Below are 22794 nucleotides of genomic sequence, written 5' to 3'. Positions count from 1 at the left end.
CGTCTACCAAAGGAGGTTTTGCTGGAGTAAAACAAGCATTCAAGAAGGTTTAGTTTTATAAATCAGATTACATATTCTTCCCTGCAGCTAAAATCTCATCTCCACATTTCCTACTTTCAGTGCTTTTAACACAAATTAAAGAGGCAGTGGGAGGGAGAGCTTTCTCCTTCCATATTCGGTGCACAGGCACATGGTGGTTTTATCACAAAGGTCAAGAAACAACCTCTTTTTACGAAACTTCCTGAAGTCTAACTCCAATGCTATCCTTGCAAAGGCCAAAATCCCTACTCACAGTAACTCTGCAGTATGCAATACCTATTATACAGCATTTATAAAGCAGTGCAAAGACTGAGGCTTTGCAAAGTGCAAGGTGTCAGCTGCTGTACCTTACATATCTGACAACATGCAATGTCACAAACACCAGTGCCAGCAGGTTGTAGCCACATCTTGGTACCAAATATCTGGCAGCTTTTTTCTTTTTAGAGAAGCCTGATCAGAAGAATACAGCCAAGTGATAGTTCTGAATTTAATGATTAATCATTATCATTACACTAAAAATCTGAAGCAATTCAGGTTTAAATTATGAATGATAGCAACAGCTCAAGGTGAGATTATTACACATTTTCATTCACCTTTCACTCTTATAAGTAAGTAAAAATGAAAGTTTCAACAGTGGCTTTTTGTACACTGTCAGCAGACAGATGTCTTGATGTATGTTCACCATGCACTAAATATTCAAGATTCAGTACCTAAATTGCCCAGGATTGCACATAGCATGCTTTTAATTAACCAAAAAAACAAAACACAGGTTATTACCTCTTCTAACATCAGAGTCACAAGACCTATCTTGTATCAATGACCTGCCCTAGACAGGAGCACTCAGGAGGGTATCACTTTGCCTTAAAGGATTCCAAAAGGTTGCTGAAGCTTCTGTGCCTTTCATGGATTGGTTTTGATTGACCCCACATCTCTGACCTACTGCTGTTGAACCCCCCTCAAATAGACATCATTTATGCTAATTTAACTGAATTGAAAGGGCTTGTTTTGAGTCATCCTTTCAGGGTTACACTGCAGTCAGCAGCATTCTTCACTTTTACACTATCCCAGCATAAAGGCAGAAAGCATCCTGGACCCAGGGCTTCCCATTACACACACAGCTCAAATGCAAACCTGTAGAAATACAAATCTTTGACTGACAAATGTCTACTGAAGAAAAGCAAAGAACCTGTATGCGAGAATTCCTGAAAATCAGGAATCCCACTACCCATGAAGCACCTGGTATACCAGGGTATCTTAAAAAGGTCATGAGGCAAGTATGACCCTAGCACACCAAATGGGAACATTTGGCTCCTTCTAACTGCAGTAACCTCATCAGAACACTTGAATCAAATTTGACATTTATATCTCTATAAATAATGTGTGAGCAAAAGCAAAGACAAAGCAACATTTGCAGTTCAAGGAAAGACATCAAAGTAAACACGTCCCTAGTACTCAAATGTTAAACTACATGTGGGAATCTCATGATCTTTTGAATGGCTGAAAGCTAGGACACAGAGGAAAGGGCATCTTGTTTTTAAATTAATTATTAATCAATCTTTTCAGCCATCAAATCCATGCAATGACTCATCCACTTGCTTTACCAAAGTCTAAACTGTTATGGGGAGACTGCAATTCCACTGGAACATTACTTAACCCTGTACATATGCAAAAGGATTTTAGTAGAGTCATTCCTCTCCCACAAGACCATCAAGCCCTCATTATACCTGTAAAGAAAAATTCCACACCCCCTCCACCAAAAAAACCTCAAGCCACTAAGAAAAAAATGAGAAAAGGTAAAACAGTACTTAGAATTTTACACTGAGAGAAACAAGAGAAGATAAAGTCCACCTCAGCAATTCACTGCAAAGCCAGTATTCTTCCAGCAACAGTATACACTGTAAATAATAAGAGGATTCACGTAATCAGAAATCCTCAATTATCATGTAATCAAATTATACAATTCTTCTGTACTCATTCACACAGTTTCTACTGTCTGTGAAGGAATTTAGAGAATTGTGGATTGATAGAAGCTACTTTTAAAGTTCACAAAATTATGAACTTGATCCTACACCCCACATCCATGCAAATCTCTTTTCAAAGTTTGACAGCTCTACTAAATAAACTGAGCTGCAAGACTGCAGCTCAGTTAGTGATACCTATGTACAGAGCTTGCTCTTTTCCTGTGCTAAAATTATATCAGAACACTACAACACATTTGCATATCTCCCACACATGTAACTTTTTGTCGGCTGTGAGAAGACGACATCAAGGCTTAGAAAACGTACCAGAAAGAGACAGAAGGAGAGGGTGGAGTTTCCTGCAGGAACACCCAGGCTGAAGTCCAGCAGCTCCCAGGGAAGGTGCTGCCCTTCTACCCGCCCGATGCCTTCAGACCAGGCTCCCACTTACCACTGTCAAATGTGAAACTCCACCCAGGAAACAAAAAGCTTCCTATTGTTTCTCCCCTCTGCAGCCTCCTGGCTACTACCAGGAAAACCAGCATCACCTCATCCTTTTTCCCCAAGAATGATTTACATCTTTCCCTTTTACTATGCTCAGCCTTGGAGCTACCACAGAATATGAGGAAAAGGAAAAAAAAAAGTCTCTGCTAGGTTATCTCCCTTAGTCTCTCCTGTATGGCTTTTCTGGAAATATTTCTAGTAGCAGCCCAGAGTGCTGATGTTGATTTTAATCATGCAGAAGTAATACGAAATTCACATGACTACTGTCAGTTTTCCAGCCACACAAGTTTTGCAAAAACATCAATTAAAACAATCTGATCTTCCAATTTTTACCTAGGGAAGCTATAAAAAAATTACAAAAGTAGCAGTACTTTGGAAAATATTTGATTTACACATTGGTGCAGTTATTTTCAGAAAAGCTTTTCATTAAAAAATAAAAAACATGATACTACTGAAGATTTCTGGCAGTTCACTTCCTCCAAAGATGCCAGTGTGGAAAAAATAACAGAGCCAAGTAAAAGCAAATAATAAAAAGTCACAAGAAAATACCTGACTTGCCATGAATAAAGTGTTACTAAGGTGTGAAAGTGAGTTTAAGTGATTTTGGAAGTCAATAATGGAATCCAGTGTTATTCAAGGTATGCTACACTAGAAAATCTAACTTGAATGCTCAAATTATAGCGAGCCATAGCCCTCCTTCTGTATCTTTCCAGCGGCCCATTTTTACCAGTGACACCTATCACAACATCCCAATAGCAAAACTCAGTTAAATGCAAGCAGAACAAAGCAATTAATCTGAAACTCAAGAAAGTAAAGTATAGTGCAGGAAAATTTGAAAACAAGCCCCTAAAAGTGTGACCGTGTAACAATAACTAACAGACCAAATGCAATTCCCCCTAAATCATTAATACTTGTTTGTTAATGATCATGCATGTTAGCTGCAGGGGAAGTGCCTTGGTAACATAACATGATTAAGACCCCATAGAAAAAAGTGAAATAATCAAAAATTACTTTTGTTAGTATCATATTAGGCCAAGTACATATCACATCCATAGAGATAAGATCTACTCCAGGAAGCAGGCTTTTTAACACCAGCGAACTTAAGAGCTAAATTACCATGGGCTGTGAAATGGAAAAATGCAGAACCGCATAAAAGGGAGGCAAACCCTGCTTACAAAATAGCAGTGAGTCAGCTCCTGAGGACTGGTCTGTGACTGCTACGAAAACAAGATGCACATTCCTTATGCGCACTCTGATTGTGCAGAATGGAAACAAGCCCATCCCCTAAATATGCTGTTAATGGGGTAGATGACATTGCAGAAAAGGTGTCAAGAAACATCAGTAACACTGTTTAAGCCATGCAAACTTCAGAAAACATTTTCAGCCAATGCTGATCCACAAAACCTTTCAATCATACACACATCTACTCACGTTTGGGGCATTTAATAAGCAAGAAACACTCTTATCCGTGTCCTCAGATCAGCAACAGCTTATCTTGGGGACACCTCTAACTCTAAATAGTCCTTGAGATATTCATTTAGGGAACCACTTTCTAAAATGCCATGACCCGTTAGCTTGTCTAGTTCCATCATCTGTAATCAGACTATCTAGAAAACCAGGAATAAACACCAAGGCCTTTTGTGACAAGCTGTGAAACTATTAACAAGCCATTTAATTCCATAAGGAACAACACATAACATAACTACTGCACTTATTTATTTAGAGAACACAATTACATTTTCCCTCATTCAAAAATCCAAGATAAATGGTGGCCTCTCATAATCTGTCTCCCTCTTAGCAAGTGTCCTTGGCTACAAGCAGCTCTCCCCTTGACCACATCATAGCTCATTTTTTTGTTGCTGTTTAGGGATATCTGGGGGCTTTCTGGTCTTCTGCTCTTTTTACTGTTTTCAGATGTCATTGGCAAACAGGGCTTCTCCTGGTATACTGACTACTTATGAGAAAAAAAATACATTCAAAGAATTAACGTGGCACACATGCAGGGAAAAAAAGGCTGGTAAGTCAGCTCTACCAATATTATTTTGTTGACAACTATTAAAACAAGGTGCTGAACACTGAATATCATGTCAGCACACACTGAATGGAAGCACCCTGTCCAACCTCTCTGAAAAAACAGAAACCTGGAAACCAGCTCATTTCAGGGAAAGGATTAAAGGTTGTTTTTTCAGGTGTCCTTGCACACCAAATCCCTCTGCCAGACACTGCAGTTTATCATTGCTAAACACTTACACTGCAAAAGTATCTAGAGACCTCAAGTAGGTCAGGACCTCAGCATGCAAAGTACAAAATTGATGCATAATACTTGACAGCCCTTGCCTCATCATATTTTTCAATTTTAAGTGTTTGTCTTCCCAGTAGCACGGCTATTTGAACAACCCACACAAGGAAAAGAAACTCAATAGCACTGTAAAATATCCACTCAAGTTCCCCCACCACTGTATCAAAGTGCTGTCCAACACACAAGGAAAGCAGAAGTAGCTTTGCCCCTCGTTAGGATATGACACAAAGACCGAGGTGAAAGTTAAATCAAAGCAGGTTTGGGGCATTTTAGGTTGGCATACCTCCAACTATTCTAACAAAGACAGAAGAGGCTGTTGAAATAAGCTTTGTTTAATGTTTATGGATGAGAGCTCCAATTCTCATTTTTCCCATCTCCTGCAACCTAGTCATACCCTCTCAGTGAAGGGAATAGTTTCTTAGTTGCTGCCTTCAGACTGAACCCTGGTTGAGACAGAGCAGGGGTGCAAAAGCAAATGAAAAGAAAATTTAAATGAACTGCAGGGAGTGGAACCAGTGTGCTAAACCTCATGTTTGCATCCCCTGGATTAGTTCCATTAAAGGTGAAAAAATATGCAATAAATCTGAAATGAAGCTTAACAAAATGATAGAGCTCTTGGCAACCTGATTATTTTAACAGGTTGACAGCCAGTAATTTCAGATTGTCTCAGTTTAAATACACATACCAGGAAAGCCCAATCCAGAAGAGTGGGCCAATACACTCCTGCAAAATTAGCTGTGCTTTACGTTCCATGTTCTCCCTTCTGATGCCTCCCAGCTCTGTCACCACCCACATCTGTCTTCACAAATACTCACCCAGATCCTGCACAGGTTACCTGCAGCTCCCCATGCCGTTCCCTGAGCTGAAAAGGAAAAACTGGTATTGCTGTGAACTTGACTGCAAGTCACCACCAATCAGTGACTGCCCAAGGACTAGAGATTTAGGAAAAAACAGCCATCAGCCTTCAGCCAACAGGTGGTGACTTCAGAGGTGGTTGTCTGGTTCTATCACAGCCCACTGCTTCTTGCATCTAAAGCAAAACCCATGCAGCACCCCTATTTCCAGTCCTTCCCATCTCACCCCCATGGCACAGGGATGTCTGCTGCTCCCAGCCTTTGGCAGCACTACCAGCATCTCGGCCTGGTGTCATGGCAGGCAGCAAGTCACCAAAACACACGACCTGCCAAAAAGGCAAAGCATGTGGGACTTTGCAGATGCAGATGCAAACCAGACAGCTGGACACCAGAGTGCAGCTCTGGTACAAGCAGCAATCTGGTGAGGATCTATGGGGGAAATAGTGGAGTGGCATTTGAGCTCTGCCTCTAAAGCCTTAAACTACAATGGTTCCTCCATAGTAAAGACTGGAAAAAACAAACCACACCCAAACCTGGGCAGTGCTCCCCTTAACTACCACAGAACTTCAGAACAGCACATGGTGGAGCCAGGGGGAAGGGGCAGTATGGTGCTTTCCTTTCTCAAAAATTTCTTTTCATGGAATTGTTTTTCCCCCAAAGTTTCAAATATCAGTAATGTTAACAATTATTATATTCCTTAAATAATTATTTGAACTGCCCATGAAAATTGTTTTGCAGTCTTCCTGGAAAAACATTTTACCTCAGTAGTAGTAGAACGTAGTAGATTCAATTTATGAGCAGATAAAAAAAATCACTTTTTTTGCCCAGCTCCTGCAGAATGTAAGAGTTAATGGAATGGAAAAGAGACTGATGCTTTATTGATCAAAACAATTCTAATTATGCATACAAGACTTTTCTATGTTTCCAGTAATACACTGAGCAAAACCTACTTCATGAAATGCAGTCAGATAAGCAGAAAGTTTGAGAGCTCATTGCTCAGCAACAAAAGCCAGATTTTATACATCCAATCACCAAAGGCAGTGGAATGTTATAACTGCAAGCATATTCTAGCACTTGGAATAATAAATAGAACCAGAGAAACATTATTTATGTAAATTTAAAATTTTTCTAAAAGAGGCCCATAAAAAGCTGTGGACAGAGTAACACAATATAACAGCTAAACCACAGAAGCATTAAAATAATTGAGCAACAAAGAGCTGTTTGTTCATTTTTTCCCTTGCAAATCTCTCTCTCTCTCCCCCATCTTTACTATCTGAGGTGCAAGGCAATAATGCCACCAACATGGTATGTCCTCTTTACCATCATGTGCAAATATAGCACCACGAGTTGTGTTGGGCTCATCCAGACAAGGAAAACCTGCAAAGGTTTTGAAAAGATCAGCTTTTCCCCAGTCCAACATCTCCTGTGGTTTCTCAGCTGCTGGAAGTGTTTTGTCTCTGCTGAAACCACATCGGGTATGGGCAAGGACACACAGACCTTACTGTTTGATGCTGCACCTCACTACATGGATTTAGTGCTCCAGTGTTCATCCAACCCCCGGGAGAACAAGAACTGTGATGCTGCTGCCTTTTCAAAACAGTATCACCTACCAAAGACAACAGATGAAGCTTGAGGGAGCAACATATTGAGAATCACTTCCCATCTATCCAAAAGGCACCTCCTGAGATTCCAGTCAAGAACTGAGAGCAGGTAGGTATTTCAAAACAACATCATAATATGTCAAAATACATAGCTAAGAATACTACAGCCCACTGAATTTGATACACATCCAGTACAGAACAAGTCTGTGAACACAAAACCATGCAACAAGACATTACTCCAGGGAAGGTTGAAAGAGAGCAGTGCTGCATTTTGACCCTGCTCAGATTTTTCTCTGCTAGAGCAAGCTGGCGACAAGCCCTGCCAGGGCCATCCCCTTCCTCCCCCGTGCCGTGTCGGTGCCACTGCCTGCAGCCTGGCTGGGTTCAGGCTCCAGAAGGACACGCTGGAAGCAGCTCGGCTCACTGACCCATCACTGTGAGGACTGGCTTCTGCTATCAGTAATGGACAAGTCTCCTGTCTAGGCAAAGAAATACGAGAGCAGAAAACAGTGAAAAAACCACTAAAGTGGGGCTGTTCTCCAGCTATTTTCCAGTTATTTTCCAGTTTCTGTCTCTAATGATAACATTGAAAATTCTGCTGGAAGGACAGGAAGAAAGAAAAGATAAACCAACATGGAAATTGTAACACTGGAGCAAGATACACAGAAGTTCTTTTCATTGCAAAGAATTACTCAAAATGACATCTATATCTGTACTAAGGAAAACACTGCTTCTGCCTTGAGGTAGCCTTGGCAATAACATTTACCATTTTGGAGGGAATTCCAATCAATTTAATTTATTTGTCAATTAATAAGCTTCTAATTACTGCTTCTGGTATTGAAACACACACAGAGGAAACAACCCTTGCCCTCCAATCCCCCCACCATACCTGCCCCTGGCAGTGAGGACCAGCAGTCATTCTGGTTTCCAGCTGAAGGTCAGCATTGCTGCTTACTATGTGCATATAGTAAACAAATAGCTTATACAGACAAGTTGTTCTTAAAACAAATCAAAAGCACATCAAGTGAAATGTGATCTAAAATAAGCCAGCAATGTTTCAGAATATCACTATTTCCCCTGGCACTTCAGGATGCTGCAGTTGCAGAAATTCCTCTAAAACAATTCAAGACTTAAAGCTTATGCTGACACAAAAAGAGGTTTCGAGACAGAAATGTTTTATAAATACACACACACACTCCATCACAGTAACCAGACCACAACACTTGCACAGCAAAGCCCCTAGCCATACTTTAACAATTTTTTCATTGAACTGTATCAGCCAATATTTTTTCTTGCTTCTCAACTATGCCAGTAAAAATCTTACCACAAAAGCGCTTCTAGTGATTGCAAAATTTTTCTGCCTGCATAAACCGTTCCTTTCACAGGACATGGAATAAGCAGTACTAGCAAAAAAACATTCCTCTCATACCAGCAGAGGAACCTGAGAAGGAAGCAGTGAGACCAGGTAACCAAAGTGAGCAAGCAGGAAGGTGAAAGCAAAGAAGAGCATTGCATCAGTCTGGCTTATGTGTGCAGAAAAAGGCAGGAAGCTGTAACTGCCCTCACACCACGTTTGTGCCAGCAGAAACTAAACTGCAAAGTCACAACACTACTACAAGAAGTAACAGCACAAAAACACTGCATGCGGGTCAGACTGACCAACTTGACTGTGACAGACCCGGCATTTTGTTTTCTGTTTGGATTTGTGTGTCATGTTTTGTGTAATGTATAATCTTGAGAAACAAACATCGCCTAGAAACTTAAGCATTAGCCATTCCATTTATGTCAAGTGGACACTAATCCTATTTTCCTGAAGAGTTCAAGTGTCAGTTGTGTTAACTGTTTCACTACTGATAAGATACTCAGCACATGTTCTTTGCTAAAATCTATCTCATGATTCCAAGACTCTTATGAGCAAAATCATCCATGTATTCCCCATCCAGGAATAAACAACACCTCCACTTTTCCTAATGAGCATCCTTATGATACAGACCCATCCTGGCTATGTGAAAAATACTCAATTCTAAGAATAGAGAAGTGTGGGTTAGAAAACAACAAAAAAATTTAAGACTGATCCAGTATACTTTTAGAGACTTGTCTGTATTTCCACTCAAACATAAATCTTCTCTGTACTCCCTCTGCTTTTTTTTTTTTTTTTTTAAACCCCAGATCTGCTGCAGGTTATCCAGCCTGCCACATCACATCAACACAGAAACCAGTAAGGCCTGGCTGCAGAATTTAGGTCAGCTCGTCTGTGGAGTACATAAGGTCTTCCACACAGCCATGAATTTCCTAGTAATGCTTCAATAATCCCTCTTCATCCTGCTACACAGCTATTTCACTAGGAACTGCTAGCTTTCCTCTAACTCCCCAACAAAGACTCTCCACAGGAGGGATGTTTGCAGGCAAATGAGCCACTATCTCTTCCTTGGGAAGCAGGAAGCTGGTTGTTCAATCAAATAAATGCTGATTCTTATTTCCCAAGGAAAAAAAAAAAAAAAAAAGTGAAGTATTCACAATGGATGCTAGAAAAAGAGTCCTTTTAAAAAAATCTTTTAACCACACCAGGAAAGATATAATCAGAGCTGAAAACTACCTCTAGAACATTAGGAATAATTTTCTTAACAGATTTTAAAATACCCTCACTGCTTCCATCTGGGACAATAAATAAAAAAATAACAAAAATGTGACTAATAAATTCAGACAGTCTAAGCTAAAGAGGCTGGTATTTCTGGAGAGAAAGCATCACTTGAGGTGAAAAAACACTGTGCCTCTTCATAGAATGCTCAGTCTAACAGTGAATTGCATGCCACTGCCATCCTGAGCATTGTACAAACCAACCTAAGTACTAGCCCTGTTCATAAAAGATCTCTAATGGTACATAAAAATATGTGAAGTCTTTTCAAAACATGGTCCTTAGAGCAGGAGTTCCACAAACTGGAAGGTATAGTTACGTAAGACAAAAACCCCAAATTAAATACAATAAATCAAAATCTTGAACCCCTCTGTCTACATAAAAGATGAACCTAACTAGATCTTCTCAAGTATCTTTCTCTGAAAGATGTGAATGCAAGAATAAATACCAGCTTCCAGGAATGGTTACAGACATCTCAGCAAATAAAAACATAACAAGAAAACTGAGAGTTGGTTTTGTCTTAAAACCCATCAGCATGCTACCTCTGTGCTCAACAGTTCCCACAAGACATACTGCTCATCAAAAGCTAGGACTGAAGTCTCCCTACTAGAACAAAGAATAAAGCTGAGGAAAAACCTTTCCTCAAGACATCAAACTGCTCTTCAACATTCAAATATTTGTTAAAGAGTATTCCTAGCCCATTCTTCACAACTTACATGAAGCCTGAAAATGGTACCTGCAAACACGTATTGAGCAGTACTGCACACCAGATGTGCAAATCAAATACCCCAGGAAATGAGATGCATTTGTTTATGCTCACCTCAGCTCTGTCAGAGAGCTCAGACACAAAACACAGCCACGCCCTGCCCACGGCTGTGGCTGTCCTTACCGGGCTCCACTGAACCACACATGCTAACAAGCCCTTCCACAGAACGTAACTTTTAACAACTAATGATCATCCATAACTTAACTCTGCACCAAACAACCCTTCCCATGACTGGCTCAGTACCTGATCAGGCTGTGCTTCTCCGCCCTCCTCCTCTGGCTTCAGCAGGGCTGAGCGCTGGCTCCTGAAGGCTCCAGCGGCAGGAATACCAAGCCACACTCTGATGATCACTTTCTCATTTTGACAAGCGCCACAGACTCCTCCTATATAAAAATAAACTCCTGTGAATCAAACTGGCCAAATAAAGTGGTCATGGTAGCAGGGGTTAGAGGAATGCCACTCAGTAACACAGAAGACAAAGGTTACTCATCATTTTGCTGACTGTGCTTCATCTCTAGGGAAGACAGAGCACATCCTTGTTTTAATAACTTTGGAACTACTCTAAATGAGTTGTCCTATTCTTGAAGGGCACAGATCCCAAATGAGCAATTTATCATTCCCCACACATTTTCTTAAACATATTGGCTCCTCCTAACTTAACCAAGAGCACTATTTCTACATCATCACCTCCCTATGACACCACCACAAAAGCCAGACCAGACCCGAATGATGTGGTAGCTGCACAATGCACATGTTCCACACAAACACTTCGATGACACTTCAACTACTGCATTACAGCCCTGTGTCAGGAAAGCACACCACTCTGAGTCAAATGAGCTGCTTGGAAAAATCTCAGGAAAACACCTCTATCCTCTGGGACGAACAAACTAGAGAAAAAGCTGCACTGGCCCCCTCCTTCTTCAGCCCAAAACTTCCACCAGCTAAGATCCAGCATGGCTGCCTTCATCTCCAGAGGCCCAGAGGTTCCAGGGCTGTGCAGAGCACACAGATGGAAAACAAGAACTCAGCAAAAAGAACAGCTAGACTCCAACAGGTAATTCATGAATATTTATTTTACTTTGCTGCTTATTAAGTATGCCTTGTTATAAATCAAGTATTTTACAGTAATTGCCTCCAATCAACAAACACAGGGAAAGCTGCTATATAAACCAGTGTTGTTCCATATGCAAAAGGAATGCCTTAGCAACAGGCAGGATTCTACAGGACTCTGTGTGCGGCCGGCTGGCTGCCACTGCCTTGCTGCCCCCCAAGCAGCACTGCTGTGTGCCCAGGGTGTTCCTAGCACTGCCAACCACAGCACACTGTGCCAGGGTGCCAGCACCAGTGCAGCAGGTGCTCACTGCAAGGGTAGCAAGCCCCAGGTACAGGGGCAGCCCTCCAGAGCAGAGGATGCTCCACAGGCAGGAACAAGCAGCTGTATCCCTGCTTCAGCCCCCAGCCCACTGCCCCCACCCCAGCAGTGCCTGCAGCAGAGCTGTTCTGCCCTAAGGGTCTGCACCCAGCACCGAGAGCAGTGCACTCACCCACCTGAGCTGCTCCCAAACCACTGCAGAAAAAAATGCAAACACACCCTCCGCCCCCAAATCTCCCTCTATTTTTTTTCTGAGGCTTTTTCAGGGGTGGCACCCACCGGCACTCAGAAGCACACAGGAACAAGCCCTGTGTCAAGCCTTCCACTGAGATAATTTTAAAGGTCAGCAGGAACCTGCTGTTCCGGGTTTCTTCTTAGCAGTAGAGACCCAGGATAAGGAGACAGAAAAAACACTGTCAAATCCTCAAATAAAATACGCCTTATAGACTTTTCTTCTTGAAAGGGCTTGGGGTAGTCAAGTGGTCTCAGGAGAAGCAAATCTTTTTATGCAGAACTGGTGTTTTCAGAGACTCTAGGTTTTTAAATAAATGGAGGAAAAAAACTGTGACTAGATACTTTCCAAGGGTCTAGAGCAAGCAGGCTTCAGAACAGACCTTTGGGTCATACTTGAGCTCTAACAGAAAATGCTCACAGCCACGGGGCCATTCCCCTTGGCTGTTCCAGTAACCCTTGTTTTTCACGAGGTCAGGGAGCCATGTAAGAAGGGCCTGAACAGAGCTCACCATGCCCTCCAATCCCTCCTCAGCAGCGCTCCCAAAGGCAACAAACCATTTCCGAAAACAGCAGGCAAAGGCAGCTCCCACCTTCAAAGTAGGAGGAATGCTTTTTGAGAGTGTATCAGCATTTAGGGAAAGGGGCCAGGAGAGGCTGAACAGCACCACCACCACACTTGGTAACACATGGGAAGCACAGGAGAGCTTGTCCTTCAAGAGCTGAATCACAATCTGAAATACTGCTGAGGTCCATCACCAGCACCCTCCCCTTCCCAGAACAGGCTGAGCACATGGATTGGATCATACCTGAGGAAATGTAAAGGATAACAAATGACAAAACACTTACGAAAATTTTGGTTTCAAACAAACAAAAGAAAGCATAAAACAAACCAAAAACCAATCTAAAAGCAGAAATTCTTATATAAATCATAGCAGTGTGTAAGCAGATGTTTGGGCAATGCCGAGACCAGTGAAGGATTCTTCCCTGCAGTTCTTACCACAAAAATTCCCATAGATTTTGTTCCAAATCCCATTTGTCAAATTCTCACTTTATGCTACTTCCTTCACCTCCCTCTCCCATTTTTGAAGTGACAACCTCAATTTATTAAAACAAAGCGACGTCTTTCTTACAGAAACATCTGCTTTGATACAAGAATACAAATCCACTGGTATAGTCAGTGTGTGGGACTGTGGCTACGAAGGAGATTAAATAAGGAGCACATGCACCACTCCTCTTTTAACCTCATCCCCTCTGGCACTCATTCACTTCAATACTTTTCTTTCAGGGCCCTACAGCATAGGGAAAGACACCACATTTACATTGGGGTGTTGGCATTAGCCAGTGCCAATTTCATCTGAATCACAGCCAAGCACTTGGCACTTCAGGCATAACACATGCAACCTCCAAATGCCACATCCTATATACAGTGGCTGCCTCCATTTGTACAGTCACTTGATCAAACATCTTTTCTTTTAAGGAAAACAATACTTCTGATGCTTTTAACAGGGAAATAATCATTGTTAACAGATTGAAAAAAAACACAGAAAAATTCACTTAGAACAAATCATTATGAATTCTGTAAAGAAATTAAAAGGAGGGAAGTCACAGTATTTTGGGGAAGAAGTGGGTATTTTGGAAAAAAAAATCCCAAAACCCCAGCTAATTAAGTAAGCAGTTCCAGTCATTAGAGGTTTAATTTCAGCACCGCTGAATAATTCTCAGTTCTACATATATCTCAAAGTACCCAGACAACAGCAGACATTTGACAATCTCTTCAGTTAAAATGCCATCTTCCTCCCTTGCTGCTGCATAAGAAAAACAGCAAACCAGTACACAGGAAAAGTGTCATGCCATCAAGAGAGAAGAAAAACCCCCAGCATAGATACCTCCCGCAGAAATACTGTCAAAAGTAGCATGTAGCCTAACCAGATAAATACCAGATTTTGTTGCTATCTCTGAGTGAGTTTGGCAATTAGCTGAAGCTGATTTGTGGCCACCCTGCTACTTAACATTCCTGCTCTCTCCATGGTATGTGCCTGGGAAAGGCATCTTGCCCAAAGCAGAGGGTGGGCTGGAAGGCAGGACTTCCCCTTTCAACAGCAGTGCAAGCTCAAATTTGCTCCAGCTGGTCTTGAAACCACACTCCCCTTGGACAGCACCTTAGGCACTGCTCCTGCTACATGGGAGCCTACAGGACCCCACTGCCACTCCCTGCGGAGTTCATTGTCCATTCCAGGCCTGGCTTTTCACATGACACCCAACTCCCAGTTTAATTTGGGAGCTCCCTGTAATTCCTCCCTTCTCTTGGTGGCCACCTCCTCTTCCCCCAGCCGTGAGCCAGAGGCTGTGTGCAAACTCCTCCCCACTTCCTCTCTTCTGCTGCAGACAGCAGGAATAGAGCAAAGACATCAACAAATCAAACCTTGCTGGTCAAGCAGGCAAAGCTCCCCACTGCTACAATGAGCTAACTCATTGTCTGACCACAGCTGCTGGTAGCTCTGGTATTGCACTCTTTAGCAGATAGCAAACCAGAGCTAAGATCTTACAACTTCAAACAGCAAACAGGTAAATAATCAGACACTGAAGAAGTCTTCACATGAATGAGGTGACAGAAATCAGCAGATATGAGAGTGTGGAGGGCCACCATCCTCTCTTCGTGCACAGAAGAAACAGCAGAGAAGGGGCACTCTGCTCCTCATGCTGGCCAGCTGCACACTGGCTGTTTCCAGGCTGCCCTGTGCACATGGACAGACTACAACCTTAAAATACAAATGAGGCACGTGCAAACCATTAGGCAAAACCAGGCTTGTACTAATTCAACCCCTAAGCTTCAGGCACCCATTACACTGCATGCAATGAATTTTTTCAAATACTTTGCTTTCAAGTTAACTCCGAACAGGGAAAACTTGGCCATTTCACTATGAGCACAAAAGCCTTGTTTCTGGAATGAAGCACCCTCAAACAAACAGAATTCATACACTTTCCACTTGCTGAACAGCATATATAACCTTATGCTTATATTTACTCACACTTCTCTCCACAGTTTTGTTATCTCCTTTTCTTTGCCTCACTATTACTATTTTCTTTTGTATTTTTGCATGTTTCTCGTATTTTTATTTTCAGGCTTTACTATCTTTTTTCTCCTGTAACTCCAGCCTCAGTGCTTTCTTTCTTTAAAATCTGTTTGGGTTAAACTGACCAATGCTAATAAAGATACTTAAATTCACCTTTCAATCTAAGCACATACTAAATTAACTTTCACTAAAAATAAACATGGCATAAATACAAGTTTTAAACACTGGAAAACATATTCTTGTCCAAACCTATGCATCTTTCACTTTTCTGAAAGTGAAAGAATCTGAATGATTATTAGCACAATTTTGTTTCTCTCAGTCCACTCCTCTTTGTAAGAACACTTTTCTTCTATTAGGCACTTTCCTACCCACTTTTCATAGGGACACCAACACTGGTTAAACACTCAATTTTTGCAGCACCAACAAGCCTTTATGTATCTGCATTCCTCCACTTCCTCGTTTCCAGAGCCAATACATTTGTTTCAGAAGGATAGGAGAGGAGCAAAACTATCAAACCAGTTTTTCCTTCCTCTCTACTATCAAGGCCAACAAGGCAAAACTGTGAAGAAATTTATTATGGGTTATAAAGCATCAAATATTACTTAAAAAAATTGAAGTGCATGAGAAGTTTCACTTCCCTTTTCTCAGTTCCTCTGCTAAACTAGGTAGGTTAGGCTTTGTTTCTTAATTTAATTAGTCAGAAATAAGTACATAAAAGTTTCTGTATGGCAGCCATTGAGAGGAACCCTGTATGTGGACTCCTCAGTTTGTGTTTTGAAACACCAGTCAGATTAAGCGTGAAGTCTGGCTGCTCCTGCATCCTTGATGAAGGCAATTGCTAATGCATGTGGAAAGCATGTGTAACCACAGCGGTGCCTGGAAACAAAGCAAGCCAGGGCACTACCTCTAACACTGCTCCCTCAAGTTTTAATGCACAGACTATCAGACCAGAGCAATTCCTATCCTCTCTTTCCATGACCTGTACACTAACCACCGCTTACAAATATGCAACATGGACTTTTTTTCTCCCTTTATTCATTGATATTTGCATTGGTTTAGTGGACAAATTTATACAGAACAATCCAAACTACATCAGCTTAACACCATGTTCCTCTGTGCAGGACTGCAAAGGCAACAAAATGTCTATTACATAACACTTCTGTATAAAATATTAATTCTCACAGAGGAAGCTCTTGAACCAAAAGGTTATTTTCAATGATTAACAAATCAGTGTTGTATAAGCTTGGTTATTTAATCAGTGTATTTAAGACAGACAACAAACCATACATTTTATTGACATAACATGAAAAAAATCAACTTTTTATGTGCACACATCAAAATTTATCCATCCCTGGCACACACAGATTCAGCAAGCCTGCACTGGGGTAATTGCAGGCATCTGCATTTTTTATACAAGCTCTCACACCAGCTGAAAGCATGTAAGCTTCCTTTCCAGAAACAGATGAAGAACAGGTAAATATTCAGACATCATACTCATATACACATCCCGTGCACTTGTTCTGTCCTCAAAGCTGTAATCTCAAATTGGGAAATCACTGCAGCAAGAGTAAAGTGCTTCAAAATTTTTTCCATACAAAAAAAATCCCCGTTTTTAACAGGCATGTTGGTATCTGTGCAATTGGCCAGACTTGAAAACATTATAGGTGTGGCAGCCCTGCCTTCTGTAGGACCCAAGGGCAATCAGGAATACCTTTTATAAAGGCACTATCTCAATGCTGACTTACAAAGAATGAAGTTCAAGAGAGGAAAAAAAGACAAACCTGTATCTTGGCTGTGACTTTGTAACCATTAGGTTGCACGAGGACAGGCAGGAGCCTGTCTCACTGCATCATCAGGACTATAAAGAACCTCCATGCATGGGGTTTTTCCTTTCTCTGTGTATCTTTACATAATGAATGCAGGGAGGGGGCTCATCTTGAGCACCACTGTCTCCAGCAGATGGTCTCAGCATATTTACCAGCTCCATGTGAGAGTCACAGGTAAGACATCTAAAACAGCAACAGATACTTTAATCCACATTATCCATGGTCTAACCATGCAGGGGAAATCATCAGGAGATACAACTCAAAAAAATCCTGAGCAAATGAATAGACAGCTTTTGAAACTCCAGTTTGAGAACTGTGCATTTTTCCCCCAAATTTCTAAGCACAGCAAAGTTTGAAGAGATATCTGATAGGAAAAGGTAACAACAGTATTTATCTGTAGCAGCCACCCCTAAGGTCTGAGAAATCTTCCACTGCAATTTTCTGGTCTTCAAAGTAGACCATCAGAAGATAGAACACCTAAGATGCCTAACTTTTGAAGAAGACCATATACAAGAGGGTTTTGGTTTTGGTTGGTTTTTTCTTAACACTAACAAGGAGCTAGGCAGATCACAAGAATCAGACTATTTCTTCTTTTACTGACCACACAATACAAAAAGCAAGACCATGAATAAACACAAATGCTATCCTAACTCACTGCTGGATGCCACACGCTTTCAGCCTTATTTCTTTCTTCTTAATCAGAATTACCTTTAACAAAAAAAGGGCCTCCAAGAAGAAAAAAAATATCTGAGCAACAACCATCCTTCCTCCTTCCTAAGGGTGGCTGTATTTTACACCACGATTGCTTCTCAAGTTTGAATGTTGCAATTACTTCAGTCTCGGAACAAATCACTTCTGAGGAAAGAGCTCAAGTGGAAAGGAGGAAAATTAGTTTTGAGGCTACATGAACAATATGGTTTTGTATCCTGATTTATACTTGAAGAGGGAGAAGACGAAAAACTAAGGTATTTTTCTTAAAACAGTTCTAACAAACGAGTTCTTGGTGCAGCCATACTCACTTCCCATACTACTGCTTGTCTCCAAGTGTTGGGCAAAAGCAGCATTTTGCTGGCTTGATTTCAAGAAAACAAGTTTTCTCCTTCCAAGGATATCTCCCTCAACATTCTGGCAGCTGCTACATGAATGTCTTTTAACTTCCTTTCCTATCCATTTCCTGAAGGGGGACAAGAACCTGTTCTTGCTACAGCTGAAGAGAATACAGAAATAAATGAAAAGAGTTTCAATTCTTTTAATTAAATAAATTTGTGGTAAGAGAAAGACTGAAGCAGTGTCAGTTAAAATTAATGATGTGGAAATTAGTATTACTGATGGTATTAGGTGCCAACTTGACTTGTGACGCACTTTTCTTTTTAACATGCCAAAACCAAGATGATTCTCAAGAAGTTAAACGCTAGAAATCATGGCTTTGTTCTTTCCTAAATTTGTTTGTAATCTCTGAGGGAAGAAATTGTTTGGCATGCAACTGGTGCCTATTCTTTGTTATATGGTTAAAAGAAAATTGTACTCAATTTGCTCCGACCAAACCCATCCCCAACGCAAGCAAGTCAAACTTCAAAAATGTAGCTCAAAGTGTTTTCAAGGTTAGAAGCACAGGATAGCCTTGAAACACTAATTACAATTGCTTTCACAAAACATAAGGCTAGTAACTGCTAGAAAACTGCATTTCACAAACACCTTTCTTCATATCTCAGCCCTGTGTGGACCCTCAGCAGCTCATCACCACAGCCAAGAATAAACACTTCCATGATCAAGCAGCACCAGTGTGACCCCAGAGAGCCTCATGCATGCATGTGGACTTATGAAACTATACATACGTGGAAAATTAGTCATGGACACAAGTCTTTGCATGGTGAAGTCCACAGACTTTTCACTGCTTGTTTAAAAAACATGTTTAAAATGTTAGTTATGCAAAAGCACAGGCAAGTCTTTATCTAAATGTAAAGTTTCTGGGGAAAAATAATTCCATTTTTCTTAACATAGCAATAGCTTTTTAGGTTGGTTAGGATATAATCTCCCCACCACCAAGAGACAATAAATAAATAAAACAGAAAGAAAAAAAAAAACACAAAAGGAGAACTGTGCAGCCCTATTTCAATGCCAGCAAGAAATGGAAGAATTTAAATAGCAGAAACTGAAATAACAGGTTTTATTCTTTCCACTTAATGTTACTGTGCTATTATATATAACATCTAAGTATAACAAAAATCGCTAATTGTGTTTTATGATATTTAGGGATCTACAGCAACTTCGTGAATTGGAAGATAAAGACTGCTTTTCTGAAAGGAAATTAAAACCTTCAGAGTTCAGTATTTCGTAAAATACTTACACTAGAACTCCTTTTTTTTTTTTTTATCCAGTTGAGAAACTTGTTTACTGAGTTCCCTCATGTTCCCCCATTTGTGACTCAGGCTCAGCAGAACAGCCTCCAGCAGCCCCACAGAGATGAAGTGCTTTAAGGCTCAGGACACTAACCCAGCGATCCATGTCCATGTATCTGTAGCTACATTCCCCTCTGGCTCTTAGAGGTGCCGGAGAGAGCAAAGGGAGAGCCGGGCTGAGTGCTGAGTCAGCACTGCCACCCCTCCACACAAGCAGGACCTGATGCAGCGCTGGTGCCAGCAGAGAACACACAGCAGGTAAGAAACTCAGCCTGTGTACAGGGCCTGATAAAAAATCCACTTACTGCCACTGGCTTTAACAGACTTTGAATGGGACCTCAATGCACAGGAGAAATGGGAAGATCTAGAGAATTTAAAAGAACCAGCTGCAAAACCCAGGAAACTTCTGTACAGTCCCTTCTTATAACATTGCACCGAGCCACAACACACATAGCTGCAAGTGCTTTTGACCACAGGGATGGACATACCCTTTTGTCCACTAGCCTTTATTCTCTTATCCTTTTGTCACTTACAGGACTTACTGCAAGTCCAGCACAAACAGAATCAGCTTTTTTCCTCCCTATCCAGGCATGTAGTCAAGAAAACTGCCCATAAACAGGAGGCAGAGCTGTAGAATCTCTGTACCACCACTTATGTATTGGTACACAAGAGAAGGAGGCAACAGGCACAAAGGGCTAAGAAAGAACTGGAATACAAGAGCTACATTTCAGGTGTACAACAATGTGTTAGTACAATGTTCACTAGTTAATCTTTCCAGGGCAAGCACCCAGGTGCTTTCACTCTCTGCATTGTTATTATAGAGGTTGGCTCCTATTAATAATTACCTTCCTCTGATTGCAGCACAGTCTTTCTTCATTGCTCGTACTGCTGGTTAGAATTCCTTTTCCAGATCTCCACATGCTGGACAGATTACCATTCCCTCAAGGATGTCAAGACTGGTAGAGATATCTATTGTGCATACCTGGATCTTACAAAACAAAACGACAGCTTAATGCTGCTCCCTTCCCTGCATAAGCTCACATGGCCATTGTAAAGTTTTAATACTTTGTGTTGAAGTCATCACAATTACAAATAACAGCATCTATTTAATATTCCCTGATATTATGTGCAAGAAAACAAAGCAAACAGACAAATGTTTTTGATGCTAAGCAAGATACAGGCAAAGCACCAAATGAGTTTACTATAAAAGCAATGCCTGCCTAGAGACACAGGAGAAAATTGTGTAAAAAAATATATAGCCACAGAAGCATATTCCTAGGTCAGGATTTCATAAATCAGTTTCTACTAACAATAAAAGGTTTATATGGCATTTGTAAGGCACAAAGAACGAATAGGATCCTGGCCCCAAGTAAGGCTTGGTGAATTAATTTAAGACGGCAATCAAGAGCAAATAACACAACACTAACCTTACCCTAAGTTTGAAGAAAGATGGTTTCCTTTGTCTCTAGGAAGAGGTGAGGGAGAAAAATCAAAACAAAACACCACCACGAAAAACAAGACAGAAATAAAAGAAAAAAAAAACGAACAGAGAGAAAATGACTTAGCTACCCCATCTGGCACAAGAGTGCTTTTTTGATAGCTCAGAGCTGTGGGTTTAAAATCTCAGCCCTGTTCATGCCAATTTCTCCCATCCTAAAGCACTCTCTCTCAAACAAGCGGGCATTGTCACTCCCCACCTTCAGTTTTACAGGCAGAAAATACTATCCTTTCCTATCACGGTGACAGACATAATGCTGAAAAAACACCAAATACTTCCCTGCAGTGTTTGGGGATTTTTTTAAAGCTGTAACTGGCAAAGCTTACAAGTAGCCAGTACCCCAAAGTGCTCTCTGCACCAGCAGCTAAGTCAAGTAAAACATCACTTTCAGCACCACCATTACAGGAAGTACTGCTAAGACTTATCCACCGAACAACACCACCACCACTACCGTCCTCCATTTTCAAGTCTGAGTAACCTATCTCATGGCTCTTACGCCCTGGGAATATCCAGAGGCGAAAGTGCCAGGCGGCAGGCGTGCTGAAAACGCCGAGCCCGAATCCCCCCGGTGACCGCAGACCAGCTCCCCTAAAGGATGCTGGGCAAGTCACAAGCCTTCTGCGCCTGAATTCGTATTTGTTTAAGAGCAGTGGCAGCACTTGTGACGGGGAGGGGGGAATGCAGGTTGCAATACAGGAGCTGCTGTGCCAAGCTCAGGGATCCTAAAGGAGCAGGAGTGGGTATTGCCACGTACTGGGGAGCAGGGGGAAGGGAGGAGACGCGCCTCGAAAAAACAGAGATGGTTATCTGACAAGGGCTGGTTCTGCCCTGAAGATGTGCTTTATTGACTGGCTTGGGCCTCTGTAATCTGCGTGCGCTGCAACACGACGCACAGCTGACCCCATACAAAAGCCGCACAGCTGGCGGCCCCCAGAGGGGCCGGATCCAACCCCACCGGCCTCGAAAGGGGCTCGCAGCTCCAGCCGCATTCCCCAGCACCACGCCGCACTGCCAGCCCCGCTCTCGCCGCTGGCCCCCCGCTCACGCGGGCACGTCCTGCGTGGATGCGCATCCCGCGGGGGAACGAGCGCAGCCGCCCCCGGGTCCCGCCGAGGCACACCGGCGCTGGCAGCAGCACCAGCGAACCGGCCCAGGCCGGTCTGCGCGCAGAATAAGATAAAGAGAAGCGCGAGGGAAAGCGCGGGGAGGGAGCGGCGGCGGTGCCGGTGAAGATGCCGCCCCCTCCCCGCGGCCCCTCAGCCGCCTGCCCAACCGCCTCCCGCCGGCCCCGCGCACGCCTCACCTCAGGGACGGCTCTGCGGGCTGCGGACCCCGAGAGCCGCCCGGCCGAGCCGAGCCGAGCCGTGCGTGCGGCGGGCGCGCAGAGCTTCTCGGCGGCGGTCAGTCCCACGGCGCTGCCATGCGGGCGGGCAGAGGCGGGGCGGGCTCGGCTCCTAGCAGCGTCCTGTAGCGCGCACCCGCATGGCTCGGCGTGCGGACAGCACCGGCTGCCGGCGGCGGCCCCGCCCGCTCGCCCCCCGCGCAGCCGCCGCGCTCAGGTACCGCGGGCCGGGGCCGGGAGCCCGGGATGTGTGCGCGGGGCGCGGCGGGAGCGAAGCGCCGGGCGGCAAAGCCCCTGGGCTGTTCTCGGTGCGCAGGTAGATGGAGCGTAGTGCGTGAGCCAAATAAAGCAGCGACAAGTTCACATTGCGTGGCTTTATTATTAAAATATTAT

General features: G+C 42.6%; 1 protein-coding gene across 6 annotated transcripts in view; it reads right to left on the bottom strand.

The window, feature by feature from the left end:
- LRRC8D (leucine rich repeat containing 8 VRAC subunit D) overlaps positions 1–22572 on the bottom strand; it is a 52077-nt gene extending 29505 nt beyond the window's left edge. For 3 of the 6 annotated variants that reach the window (XM_039727062.1, XM_039727065.1, XM_039727064.1), the window contains exons 1-2: positions 22363–22572; positions 10900–11039 (exon numbers count right to left, since the gene is read on the bottom strand). The gene's annotated coding sequence lies outside the window, so the exon portion shown is untranslated. Of the gene's footprint in view, positions 1–2324; positions 2424–10899; positions 11040–12307; positions 12328–22362 lie in introns of those variants that run through there. The other 3 variants (XM_039727063.1, XM_039727066.1, XM_039727067.1) reach the window with 3 other exon arrangements.
- Positions 22573–22794: the final 222 nt, after the last annotated feature.

This window comes from Passer montanus, unplaced genomic scaffold (genome assembly GCF_014805655.1).
Source record: "Passer montanus isolate IOZ18808 unplaced genomic scaffold, ASM1480565v1 scaffold60, whole genome shotgun sequence".
NCBI lineage: Eukaryota > Metazoa > Chordata > Aves > Passeriformes > Passeridae > Passer > Passer montanus.
This window is presented reverse-complemented; position numbering and strand designations above follow the sequence as displayed.